Source organism: Mauremys mutica, chromosome 3 (genome assembly GCF_020497125.1).
Source record: "Mauremys mutica isolate MM-2020 ecotype Southern chromosome 3, ASM2049712v1, whole genome shotgun sequence".
In the NCBI taxonomy this organism is placed as follows: Eukaryota; Metazoa; Chordata; order Testudines; family Geoemydidae; genus Mauremys; species Mauremys mutica.
This window is the reverse complement of record NC_059074.1, coordinates 178,540,709-178,553,975: the sequence shown is the minus strand read 5'-3', so window position 1 is coordinate 178,553,975 and position 13,267 is coordinate 178,540,709. Positions and strand designations below refer to the sequence as shown.

At 39.7% G+C, this 13,267-nt stretch overlaps 1 protein-coding gene across 1 annotated transcript in view; it reads right to left on the bottom strand.

Moving 5' to 3' along the window:
* ASB3 (ankyrin repeat and SOCS box containing 3) overlaps positions 1-13,258 on the bottom strand; it is a 116,470-nt gene extending 103,212 nt beyond the window's left edge. Inside the window, exons 1-2 of the mRNA XM_045009119.1 lie at positions 13,186-13,258; positions 12,221-12,293 (exon numbers count right to left, since the gene is read on the bottom strand). The gene's annotated coding sequence lies outside the window, so the exon portion shown is untranslated. The remainder of the gene's footprint in view (positions 1-12,220; positions 12,294-13,185) is intronic.
* Between the last annotated feature and the right edge of the window lie 9 nt (positions 13,259-13,267).

The following is a 13,267-nucleotide window of genomic DNA, read 5'->3' as shown; positions in this document are numbered from 1 at the left end:
ACTCAGACAAAATTCCCATTAAAGTGGTAGTTCTCTGAGTCACGACTGCAGGATTAGGTCCTTAATGCAGCTAAAAGATAAATGTTTTAAGTAGCTACTGCACATGTACAGCAAGTACATGGAAAAACATTTATCATATAAAGGTTCAACTCCATTAGAACTAAGCTATTTCATTGAATCAATAGTTTTATCCTTGGTATATCACAGTTTGTCATTAGAGACAATGGGCAAACAGTTGTTATAAAAAAAAATTATTTCCCTTGATGCATTAGGTTATTCATGGTGTCAAACCCTTAGAAACAAAAATACGGTACACTGACACAAATAAGCCATACCGTATCAGTGCCTCATTTCTTTTATTTTAAAATTACTGTAAACAAAAATAAACCTAAATTGTTAAAGTAACTGAGGATATGACTTGAATCCACAATACAGCAAGAATGTTCTGAAACTCCCATCTTTAATCACTGTTTGCCTTCATATGCCTGCATAAATCCTACTGAAAATCAAGGGGATTTTTCAAACTTTTGAGGGCAGAATTTGGCCTAACTATTGCAATACAAAGGCATGAGGAGTTTCCGTCCCAACTATGAATGTTCTTGCTTCTCAGAGTTTAAGTTATTTTCTTTAATCCTTTAACAAAGCATATTTTTGTATTTTTAATAATAAAAGGTTCTCTTTGAAATGTATTGTAGTATCACATCATACAGCAAGAGTATTTATGTATGTTCAATAATCACATGAAAATGTCTTATTTTCCATCAGTAATAGCACAAACAGTACATGATTTATGTTTGTACACACAGGTAGTCTTTTCCTCTTTTCCTTTCAGTTTTATATTTGTAGCTGGCCAAAAAAAAGTTAAGTCCTCAAAATGACTGATTGCTATAATTTATACTTTTCCACCTATAGAAAACAAATTGTAAACTGAATGTTACAAAATGACATTCAAGTCAGACACTTACATAAATAGGCTGAAGTACATAAAATAAATCAACTGTTTTGAATGTAAAACATGAAACAAAGCGCTTTTGCATTTAAGACCAGGATTGTAATTTTAGTCATCCTATTTCTGGCATCTATCAAAGGAATGTGGATCTAGGAAACACAAGTCTACCTGTTAAATTTTCAAAAGCTACTAACGACAGGACAACAAAAGTGAAGGTTAATGCTTTAATTCTACTATATTAGGAGTACATAAGATATCAAACATGATGGACCAATCTAATCAGAAAGAACAGGGGATTTGCCTCGTATCATATATATTGAGGACCTATTCTCCCATTAATACTTCGGTTCTTTGCTAATTTATGAGAAATAGATCCTATTGGTTTCAAAGGTCTTTATTCTCCATTATGTTTCACTGATGCAAGATTGAAATAACAGAGCTGAGAATCAGGCCAAGTAAATTCAGCTGGACAGTAAAGCTAAGTATAGGATTAGAATATTCAGACTTCAGTAACTAATGTTAGCCACCTAAATAAAGTGACCAAATTTTAAAAGGCGATGAGTCCATGCATCTCTACTAACTCCAATGGGAGCCTCTGAAAAATTCAGTCACTTATGGTGCCTGAAGATGGATTTAGGATTTTAGGCATCAAAGTTTGAAAATGTTTGCCTACATCAATGTATCAAGATCCTTTAAAAAAAAAAAATTATTCCCTTTGACATGGAGAATAAATACTCACAAAATGTTAACTGGATACTTTAATCTTCCCGAAATGTTATGTAAACACTGCAAAGGGATACTGATTTTTGTTTTCAAAAAGGCCAGCATTTTCTTTCCTGTGCATACCTGGGCTTTGAATACACGGTTGTAAATTTAAAGCGTACATCAGATGGAGTTGTAAAATCTATGCAGTTTCATTAATTTTTCTCTCTTCAGTCAAAAGGCTTATTTTTGTTTGTCATGAGATGGTGGGGGAAGTGTATAAATCCCTTTATCAGTTCAAGAACTCCCTAATCACATCAATGATGATACTCTTAAATATTATGCTTATTTAAGCACTAGTGTCGGGGCATTGGGATTCTGTATGGCTCTAAGTTTGGTAATTTAATTTTATTCATCTCCAAAACACTGTTGGTTCAATCTCTTTTCCAGATTCATAATAGTTGCAATAATACCTGTAATGATACATTCCATTTTGTGCATATAACTTCAGTACAATAAAATGCATCGTGTATTTATTTAATAGTGTTGGAGAGAGATTTTCAGAAATTTTACCTTCGTATTGAAGAGACTCAACTATGAGGGACATTTTCAAAATGCCTGCATATTATGACAATAAATGCCTTGGTTATGATACTTGCTTCCTTTTGTAAAGCATGTTGAAAAATGCTGATAGAAAGTGCCACGTAAGAGCTAGGTATTATTATGTTCATAGAAAACCGTCAGATTAGCAATGTCAACATAGTAGTTAAAGCACTGGAGTTAAAGCTCTCTTTTCCCTTTGCTGCATAGGAGTTAGAAACAATACATTTAGGGAAGAAGACATACTCAATGCTGTGCCTCACGATTGCTTTCAAAACAAGGGCCATTAAATGGAGCTGAATATGCGATCAGAGCAGTTCTTTACCACAAGCCATTTTATACATATCTTCTGTATATTATGTGCTTGATATTTTTTCCTTTTGGTTAATGTTGCGTCTAATATTTGTGACAAAGTTAGACATTTTAATCCTAGCCTAAATATGTTTGTATTACACCCAAAAAAAAACAAACCTCCACTAATCTACCTCTAAACTTCTTTCCAAAACAATGACTGAGGAGACAGCATAAAGGTCTAAGTGTTGGATTTTGACTCCCTGACACCACAGGTTCAAATCCCAAAATGGTAACCTGTGAAACTGATGAAACAAATACTATGCAGTTTGTGTAGAACAACAGTCTTATCTGATGTGCATGGTCCTTCTGTAAGAGGAGCTTGCCCTGCTATTGGTCAAGACCATCCCCTAGTGTTGTACTTGGGGAGCTCTACAATAAAAGGTGCTATATAAATTTAAGTTATTTTGTAAAAATTCAGATGAGCACAGGAATTGCAATGACAACAGAACTCACCTTTATTTGTGCTGCAAAGTGAAGTAAAGTTAGAAGGCAGCGTGTTATATAAGGGTAAGCCTTTTCCATGCCTGAAATTCTGTAACATGATCACTAAAAATGCTCCACCGGATATAAAGACAGTTATTAAAATGTATAATTGCAGCACTAGATGACTATGCAATCTAAATCTTTAACCTGAAACTGCAATATTTTATTTTTTCCATCTTCTCAGACTCTTACTAACTTTTAACAGAGGGGTGCCTCACATCTACCTTTGCTGGTGTCTACTGTAAACCAGAGAAACCAGAAAACTTTGCTCCAATTTACTTGTAAATTTTCCCTGCTTGTTATGGAGGAAAAATATGAAAAAGCAGAAAAGATCTGCAGTTATGAGATTCTTTATACTTCCCTAACAACAAATTCATTTTCTTGCTTTCTTCTTTCAACTTCTTCCCTGCCTCACATTTCCTGCAGATGAACAGGAAACAAAGCAGATAAAAGCTAGGTGAGCAGATAACTGAAGAGACAGTGATGTCATTAGGTTCTTCTATTTACTCAAGATCATATTGCCTTCCACACACAAGTACAACACACAGACCCCTTGAGGATAGTAGGAATTATTTATAAGAACCATTATTATTATTATTACTAATTATCTGTATTATCATAGCACCTAGGAACCCAAGTCAGCGAAAGCAGGAAAGAGACAAACGATGAATACTACAAGGAAACAGTGTGATAATACTTGTTGGTATGATACCTAGTGGTCTCAAAACACCAGTGGCCTAAGCATTGTCAAGTTTTTTGCAGGCATCATGGCAAAGAGTTTAAGGACAGGTTTGAAGGAGAACAACGAAGTTGCTTAGCAGATGTTTGTAGGCATTCCTCCCGAGGGGCAGCACAGGAGAAAACATGAAGATGCTTGTTTGAAAATTTAACAAGCAGGCAATGGAGGCTCTCATCATGGGCAATTGTAAGCAGGAGTCAAGTTCTTAATACTAAATGAGAGAGGATAGGTAGGCTGTGAAGGGCCTGGAATACAACAATAAATAGTATAGTTTGATGCAATAGAGAAGAGGGAAGTGCAGTGGAGCGATGCAAAAAGAGAGGTGATATAGTTCAAGTGAGAGTGCAGAAGCATTCTGAATGGATGTGAGTGGGGCAAGATTGCATTTGTCAAGGCCAGACAAAAGTAGGTAGCAGTAATTGAGGCTCAAGATGAGAACCCAGACAAGAATTTTAGCTGTATGGATGATGGACAGAAAAGGCCATATCTTAAGAGAGGTTATGCAGAAAGAATCTGCAAGACTTGGACATCAGCTGGATGTGAGGACCTAGAGAGAAGTCCCAGTCGAAGAGAACACCCAGGTTACAGGCCTGAGTGACAGGCAAAATGGTGGTTTTGTCCAGGAAGGGCTTGCAGGGGGGAGAGATTAAGAGCTCTGTTTTAGCCACACTGAGCTCGAGCTAACAGCTACACATCCAAAGATGATGTAGAGAGACAGGCTGAGACTTTAGCTTTGACAGAAGCTGACAAGTCTGGAGCAGGTAGGTAGATCTGCAAGTACTCTGCACAGAAATAGTAGTTGAATTTGTTTTCAGATGAGGTTAACAAACAAACAAGATGTGGAGGGAGAAGAGATGGGGACCAAGGACAGGGCTACGTGGCAGGATGAGGAGGAATACCCCAAAAGACATAATGAAGGGGCAATCAAAGTGGCCCATAAAATTCTTTACAAACACACACACACACACAAAATGAGACCTTCAGTCATCATTTAGGCTTAAGGTCATTACTGAAGTTGGGAAGATCCAACTTTTTAAGGGCAAGAAAGAAGAAAATCTGGAAAACAGCAATGGTTTATTAACTAAGGGGGGGAGAATGTTTTTATAAAGACTTTAGTGACCATGAACTCTTCCCATATTCTCATTTTTATTCCCTGCATTTTCTCTTATTGTAAGCGTATATAAAGGCACTAAGTAGAAGCTGACAATCTGATGAAGGTCTGTTTTAGGCAGGGTTGACTAACAGTCTAGTTTGACCATGCAGAAGAATGTAGTGTTCAATATCTTTTAAGCACTGATAAAAATGTAGAAAATGAGAAGCAATGAAATTAGCATACTCAAACACATTTTTCTCATTAGAAATATAAAACTATGAGCTCTGAGAGTTGAGAGATGTACCACTGCAACCAGTAGAACTGTTGGCGTAAATCTTAAAAGGTGGCACTCCTACTATCAATCCTACAGACGTACACTTAAAATCTAAACAAAATAGGTTGCTTCCCCTTGCAAATGTATTACATGTTGAAAAAGTTAACCTGAAATATGAAAGGATGAATGATACCCTTCTGAACTTTACTTAAAATAGCCTGAACAATTTACTGTCTTTGTGTAGTAAAGAACACCTTAGATCAATATTACTTTGTTTTAAAAGCTAGAGCATCACAGCCCAAAAATAGTTATGTCATGCTGTCCTCCAGCACCAATAGCTGATAACACTGTCATTCAGTACAACATCATGTCATCAGTTTAATGAAATCAGATCTGCATCCGTTCCAATTCCATCCATCCTTTCTTAATTTCTGGTGAAAAACTGACATAGCCAGTGTCTGGGTCTAAGCTCCATTTATAAGGCAAGAGGCAGAGAAGGGAGGCTGAGAAATTAAATGCAGCAGCTCCCCCACCAGGACCGTTTGCTTAGTGCTTTCTGTTTTGTCTGATGATGTAGATGTATGCTCGCATGACGGGGGAGGGATAGGTCAGTGGCTTGGGCACTGGCCTGCTAAACCCAGGGTTGTGAGTTCAATTGTTGAGGGGGGCCACTAAGGATCTAGGGCAAAAATCTGTCTGGGGATTGGTCCTGCTTTGAGCAGAGGGTTGGACTAGATGACCTCTTGAGGTCCCTTCCACCCCTGATATTCTATGATTCCATTCAGAGTGCTGCAGGGTCCCAGATATATGAACAGAACAGTGCGCCACACAGCTTTAGGAGTAACAGGTTGTGAAGAACCTGGGACATTCAAATATCGTAGCTCTTGAAATTGTGACACAGTAATTATGATTTCCTGACTTACTTTTAAACTGTTTGTAAATCCCTATAATCCAAAACAGAACAAAAAAACACATATTTCTGTATTACAAGTGACTGTAAATGAATGACAGAGACAAAATTTCAAAACAGGTAGAAGTCCTCATGTAAAAATGTACACACAATCATGCCTACAAATGTGAGTATACAATTAGAGCAAGGAATTTGAATATCCTGTTGTCAGAAAAAAAGCATGTGCATGCATTTTTGTCTGCAGACTTCAAGTCTTTTTAGAAATGTAACCCTTAAACACTTATTGTAAATGTTTTTAATAAGTTTTTCAAAATTCACTTAGAATAATTTCCCAGTCATTCTAAATTCCCATTTATGAAAGATACAACTCAACTGCATCTTTCTTTCCCTCAAGAGAAGTGAGTGCTACAAAACAATTATATTTGTTAATTTAATCTCTTCTAGACAATTTCTTAATTTTAGGACTCAGCTGACTTCCTTTTTCATCTTCCTTTATTGTCAGATACTATATTTGGTTAACCTGTTTATGTGCATCTTCCATCTAAACACTGACCCTTCCTAATTTTGAGGTTCTTAATGCTGTTTCCCTTTCAGTTTAACTCTCACCAAGTTCAAGTTGAGTTAGTCTCTCCTGAAGACTATGTGCTCACCTACTCACAAAAGCTGTACAGCTCTAACTATATAGATGTACTTAAAGTGGGTGAAGTGAATGCAGTTATACTGAGATAAATGTGATTGTACCATTACTCCTTATTTTCATGTGGGAAGGAAAATAAGCTATATTGGTATAAGGCACCTTTATATCAGTTTAACTGAGTCCATACTAGGATTTGTACCAATATAACTATTTTGGTAAAAATTCACACTTGTATCTGAAATATTTATACCAGTATAACTTTCAAGTTTAGACCAGACTTGACTGCTAATGAGGTATAAAATGTGACAATTGACATGCGGAAACATTTTGCACTTATTTTGCACTGGTGTAAATGATTGTGCAGGCAATGATGAACAAGACACTAGTCAGATCGTAAAAGGCAATATACCCAATATTTTTATTTTATTTCTATAGTTACAATTCACAAATACAAAACTCTCTTTTAAAAAAGAAAGAACTCTTGCTGGAATATACCAAGAGAAGACCTAACATCAGCAACACCTCCTGTGACAAATTGTCAGAGTTGCATGGGATCACTCTCTACACAAGAAATAAGATTCCTGAATGCTGACCAAATTGGAAGCGATTTCACATCACAGTGTGTTAGGTAAGGGGCTAAAAACTTTAGGCTGGGGATGTGCAAGAGTCCAGTCTATGGACCTGTGAATTTCAGGCCAGCAGAGCTGTGAGAATCAGATAGGAACGTTACTGCATTCTCCCTCAGATATTCCTAGTGACGTGCACAAAACAATGTTATATTCTCAGAGAAAACTGGGGCCTTGGTTGCATTTATAGCTGCTGCTGTTGTACAAGATGGAATATAAAGTGGGAGGGCTATGGGTGAAAATCATAGCCCTCAGACCAGCTTGTCATTGCCCCAGGTTGGGAAGAATCCTCATCATATACCCTTGGTGATGATTCAGGAGAAACTCATGCCTGGATAGCTCAGTGAATTGGCCGTACTGACAGGTCCTTTCAACACTAAATCAGAAGTCTATAATAAGATTTGTAGTAAGTACAGTAAGACAGCTGTTTGGTGTATTACACAAATCAGATTTATCACGTTTTCAGTGGACAGCTATCCACATAGTTAAAAATTAACCTCATAATGCCTATCATTGCTGGCCAGTTCCGCACACATACTAAAAATCAAACAGAAATGGAAACTGAACTTGTCTCTCTCTACAGTGGTCTTAAAACAGAGTTGAGGAACATAATCAAGGCTGTGTGAGGAAAAACACTCTCATTGCTCATGATCTATCTGTTCTATGGTTAGGGGACTTTGGTTTCCAGTATTGGCAGGCTAGCACCTTGTAGAAGGGAGGTATGCACTTCTTAAAAGTTTATTTTTTAGCAAGCAAAAAAAGGGTTCATAATGTTAGAGCTACTGAGGCCTCCTTCCTGTATGATTTTTCTGCCCTCATTCTTAACTACTACCAGCAACTTTTCCATGAAAATACCTTTAAAAGTTTATCTCCACTTGCTTATTCCTCACCTAAGGTCACAATCATAAGAACATAAGAATGGCCGTATTGGGTCAGACCAAAGGTCCATCCAGCCCAGTATCCTGTCTACCGACAGTGGCCAATGCCAGGTGCCCCAGAGAGAGTGAACCTAACAGGTAATGATCAAGTGATCTCTCTCCTGCCATCCATCTCCACCCTCTGACAAACAGAGGCTAGGGACACCATTCCTTACCCATCCTGGCTAATAGCCATTTATGGACTTAACTAGATAAATCCATGGAGGTTCTCATTTAAACCCTGTTATAGTCCTAGGCTTCACAACCTCCTCAGGCAAGGAGTTCCACAGGTTGACTGTGCGCTGTGTGAAGAACTTCCTTTTATTTGTTTTAAACCTGCTGCCCATTAATTTCATTTGGTGGCCCCTAGTTCTTATATTATGAGAACAAGTAACTTTTCCTTATTCACTTTCTCCACATCACTCATGATTTTATATACCTCTATCATATCCCCACTTAGTCTCCTCTTTTCCAAGCTGAAAAGTCCTAGCTTCTTTAATCTCTCCTCGTATGGGACCCATTCCAAACCCCTAGTCATTTTAGTTGCCCTTCTCTGAACCTTTTCTAATGCCAGTATATATCTTTTTTGAGATGAGGAGACCATATCTGTACGCAGTATTCAAGATGTGGGTGTACCATGAATTTATAGAAGGACAATAAGATATTCTCCATCTTATTCTCTATCACTTTTTTAATGATTCCTAACATCCTGTTTGCTTTTTTGACTGCCGCTGCATGGACGTCTTCAAAGAACTATCTACGATGATTCCAAAATCTTTTTCCTGATTATTGTAGCTAAATTAGCCCCCCCATCATATTTTATGTTTAAGTTGGGGTTATTTTTCCCCCAATGTGCATTACTTTACATTTATCCACATTAAATTTCATTTGCCATTCTGTTGCCCAGTTTTGTGAGATCTTTTGGTCTTAACTATCTTAAGCAGTTTAGTATCATCTGCAAACTTTGCCACCTCACTTTTTACCCCTTTCTCCAGATCATTTATGAATAAGTTGAATAGGATTGGTCCTAGGACTGACCCTGGGGGAACACCACTAGTTACCCCTCTCCATTTTGAAAATTTACCATTTATTCCTACCCTGTCTTTTAAACCAGTTCTCAATCCATGAAAGGATCTTCCCTCTTATCCCATGACAACTTAATTTATGGAAGAGCCTTTGGTGAGGGACCTTGTCAAAGGCTTTCTGGAAATCTAAATACACTATGTCTCTGGATCCCCTCTGTCCACATGTTTGCTGACCCCTTCAAAGAATTCTAATAGATTAGTAAGACATGATTTCCCCTTACAGAAACCTCTGCATATGACATTAATCACCTTCACAGCAACTGGCTGTGATGTGTTTCATTTAGTGGGCTGTTGTCTTCCTCTTTCCCCCTCTCTATAGGAATTCCCCAAGGCTCTGTCCTTGGCTACCTCCTCTTCTACAAGCATAGCTTTGACTATCATCTTATAGAAGTGACTCACCAGTCTACCTTTCTAGCTCATTTCCTCTATTCACTCTAGCATCTTATCTTGATACCTCATCATTCATATACAGCACATCACTGAAAACTCCACCAAGCCAAAACAGCCACCTTCCACCATCCTTTCTCCCCCTCCTTTAACACTGTGGAAATCACCATCATCGTTCTAGTTGCTCAGGACCATAACCTGAGCGATATCTTTGCCTCAACTCTCTCTCTAAACCCACACATTCAGGCCATATCTAAATCTTGCTGCTTCTTTCTATACAGCATCTTTAAGACCTGGCCTTTCCCCTCTCTCTGCACAGCTAAAACTCTGATTCAAATCCCCATCATTTTGCAACCAAACTAATCTCTTCCCTTTTGGGCCTGACTCCCCTCAAACTTGCTCCCCTGAAGTCCACTCAAAATCTGCTCCTAAGATAGTCTTCCTGGCTCCTCAACCTGACATCAACCCCTCTTTAGATCCTTCCCCTTACTGCCCCTTCACTTCCACACTTTTCTGTACTTTTAAGGCCTTTCACAACCTAGGGCTTGCCTACACTAAAAAGTACACCAGTAAAGTTAAAGCAGTACAACCCCCTTAGTGTGGATGCAGTTATATCAGTAAAAAGTTGCTAGAGAGATAAAGAGAGAGTATGCATACATGCTATTCCTGTATAGGAAAGGAATAAAATATACTAGTATAAATCACCTTTAAATAGCATAATCCCATCCACACTAGAGCTTTTTCAAGTATAGATATTTCAGTAAAAAAAAAGACACACCCCTAATTAAAATAGTTATATTATAAATTTTAAGTGTAGACCAGGCCTTAGTCCTACCTTACCTAGTTGTTCTAACAACTTATTGAAAAAATCTACCTTTGACTTTGCTCCAACGTTCCCAGTCTTTAATAGGAAAAGATAACTGGTTAGTGGAGAACACTTTTGTACTTTCTCCCATGCCACCCCTTATGCAGGGGAAGATTATATTATAAGCCATAAAGCTACCACACTTTATCCTCTTTAAGGCTCATCACTGCCATGACTCCTTCGAGGCATATGATGAGATCTGACTCTCTTCCGTTTCTTTCCTTTTCCTACTCCCTTATTCTTCCAGCTTCTTCACTCCTGTCATTCCTCACCCTGCTTCTATTTCCAATTAAAGCTATTTTTAGAAAGTGTATCCAACAAAATTCTGCCAATTCTTCATCACATTCATTTACTTGCATGTTATATCCCTAGAACTTATGCTCCACTTGTTCTGTTTCTTTTAAACTGCAAGACCTCTAGGGCAAGGATTCTCTCTTATCTAGTGTCTAAGACAACAGGACCCCTATCCTGAGTGGAGCCTCTGGGTGATACTATAATATTTAGTACTAACAACAGTGTAACAGAAAATGAAGATATAGATTAACTCTCAGTATCAAACTGAGCAGAGACAGGACAGAATGCTAAAGCAAGGCATACACTAGCCCTCAGTGAAAGTGCCTATAATACTGAAATTCTGCTTGCAACATCAGATCCATTACTGAATAGTATTGGAGACCAGAGTCTACCTAAAGAAAGAACATAAGACACTTTCTTTCTTCCCTCTCCCCCCTCCAAACTATATTAACTTAATTAAAAAGCAACTTGCAATGTGGGTGGCTGGCTGGGTGGATGGAGGGGCGGCTGTGGCGGGGGGAAGGGGGAGAGAATAATCAACAATGCAGACAGGCTTCAGTCTCCATCACTCTTCAATGGCAGGTATGAAATGACCAGTACAATACATGCTATGGTGTTGCATCAAATAGGAAGTACTGAAAAAGTTCACATATCATATTCCAGAGAAGGGGCAAGGGAAGAGCAAGTGTGTACTCCTTAACGTGTTTATTTGGGGTGTTGGGTGCACACCAATACATATTTCAATTCTAGTTTTTTAAAGAAATGTATTTCTACTGCACAAATCTGTAAAAACATGACATGATAAAATCTATTTAATTAAAACAGCACAGATCTCAGAAAATATCTTTTATACTTTTAGATGTAAACAATAATGTAAGCTTAACAGATATTTACCATATAATATCTAAATACTCAATAGACCATACTTCTCCCCCTGCAGAATAATATAATTTAATACTTTACTATGTATTTATATAGCCCCCATCACAATAGCATCTGAACACCTGATTTTGATATCATGCTGATGTAAATCAGAAGTAAAACAATTAATATTCTGATCACACATCAGCTTTACATTCATGTAACACTCTGGATAAGGCTCACTGTTTGATCATTAACCACTGTTACTAACATTATGATTAAACATTCTTATTGAGCTAGCAGCCAGGGGACAGAGGCAGACCCCACCATGCTTGAGAGTATTCTAATAAAAGAATAGTTCCACCAAGAGTCCATTTTTCAGCACAGGGCTTAAAAACAACCTCTACTGTCCCTTTGGCTGCTTAAGTAAAATAGAGTACCTACCTGTTTGACACTTATCTAGTCTTCATTAGTGAACACATGTCACTTCCACAGCCAGAGAGTCCCTGGGGATTACCTGTAACAATGGGCAGCAAAAAAAAAAAGTCCAAGTTATTTTATTTTACTCCATTTGCTTAACATAAGGCTTCTACGAAGAACTGAAAATCGCCAGTAAGCACAAAGGAAGTTTCCACTCCCCACCCACCCCCAGCCACATACATCAAAACAAACTCTGGAACCACTCCTGTGAGGTGCTGAGAGCCCTGGACTCCCAGTGACTTCAGTGGAGATGAGGACACGCAGCATCTTCCAGGCTAAGGACCAACTCTCACTACCTGCGTGTGCGCGCCAGAGAAGTTACACTTGCAATCCGAGGGCCGCTGACAGACCGACTGGAGACGATCTGTCTGCACCCTGGTGCCAGCGCTGCCCGCTTGTCAGCCCTGCTCAGCCAGCTGAGGAGAACTTGGTCACATGAAGACCCAGAGGCAGAACAGGATTTCCGAACACAACCAGGGGAATGGGATAATGAGCCACGCTGAGAGCCCGACCTGGCCGCTGGTGGCGGCGCTCTGGGCCGGCTCCGTAGAGCGTTATCCTCCGGGCCGCCGCAAGACGGACCCAGCGCAGGCAGCGAGTTCGGGGCCGCCCCGCGCACCCGGCCCCCGCCATCTGGCTGCAAGTCAAACGCAACCCGCGAAGAGCGCGCTCCCTCCCTGCGCGTGGCCACCGCGAGGCCGCCTCTCGGGACCTCCCCCCCCCGGCGCTGTTTGTCCCGGCGTCCTGCGCTCTGCGAGCGGGCCCGGCTCCGGGTACATTTCTGTACAGCGCCGAGCACCGCGGCCCGAGCAGAGCGGCCCTCTCCAGCGGGAGGCTCCCAGCCAGGCCTGGGGAACCGGAGCCCAGGGACCGCCCGGCCCGGTACCACCAGAAGCTCCAGAGCGCAATAGGACACCCCCCCCCCTTACCGTGTTTGACCGGCGGCCTCGCTCCGGAAGCGGGGGTCTGGTCGGCGGTCTCCGTGACCCGGATGTTGATGTGCACTCGGCC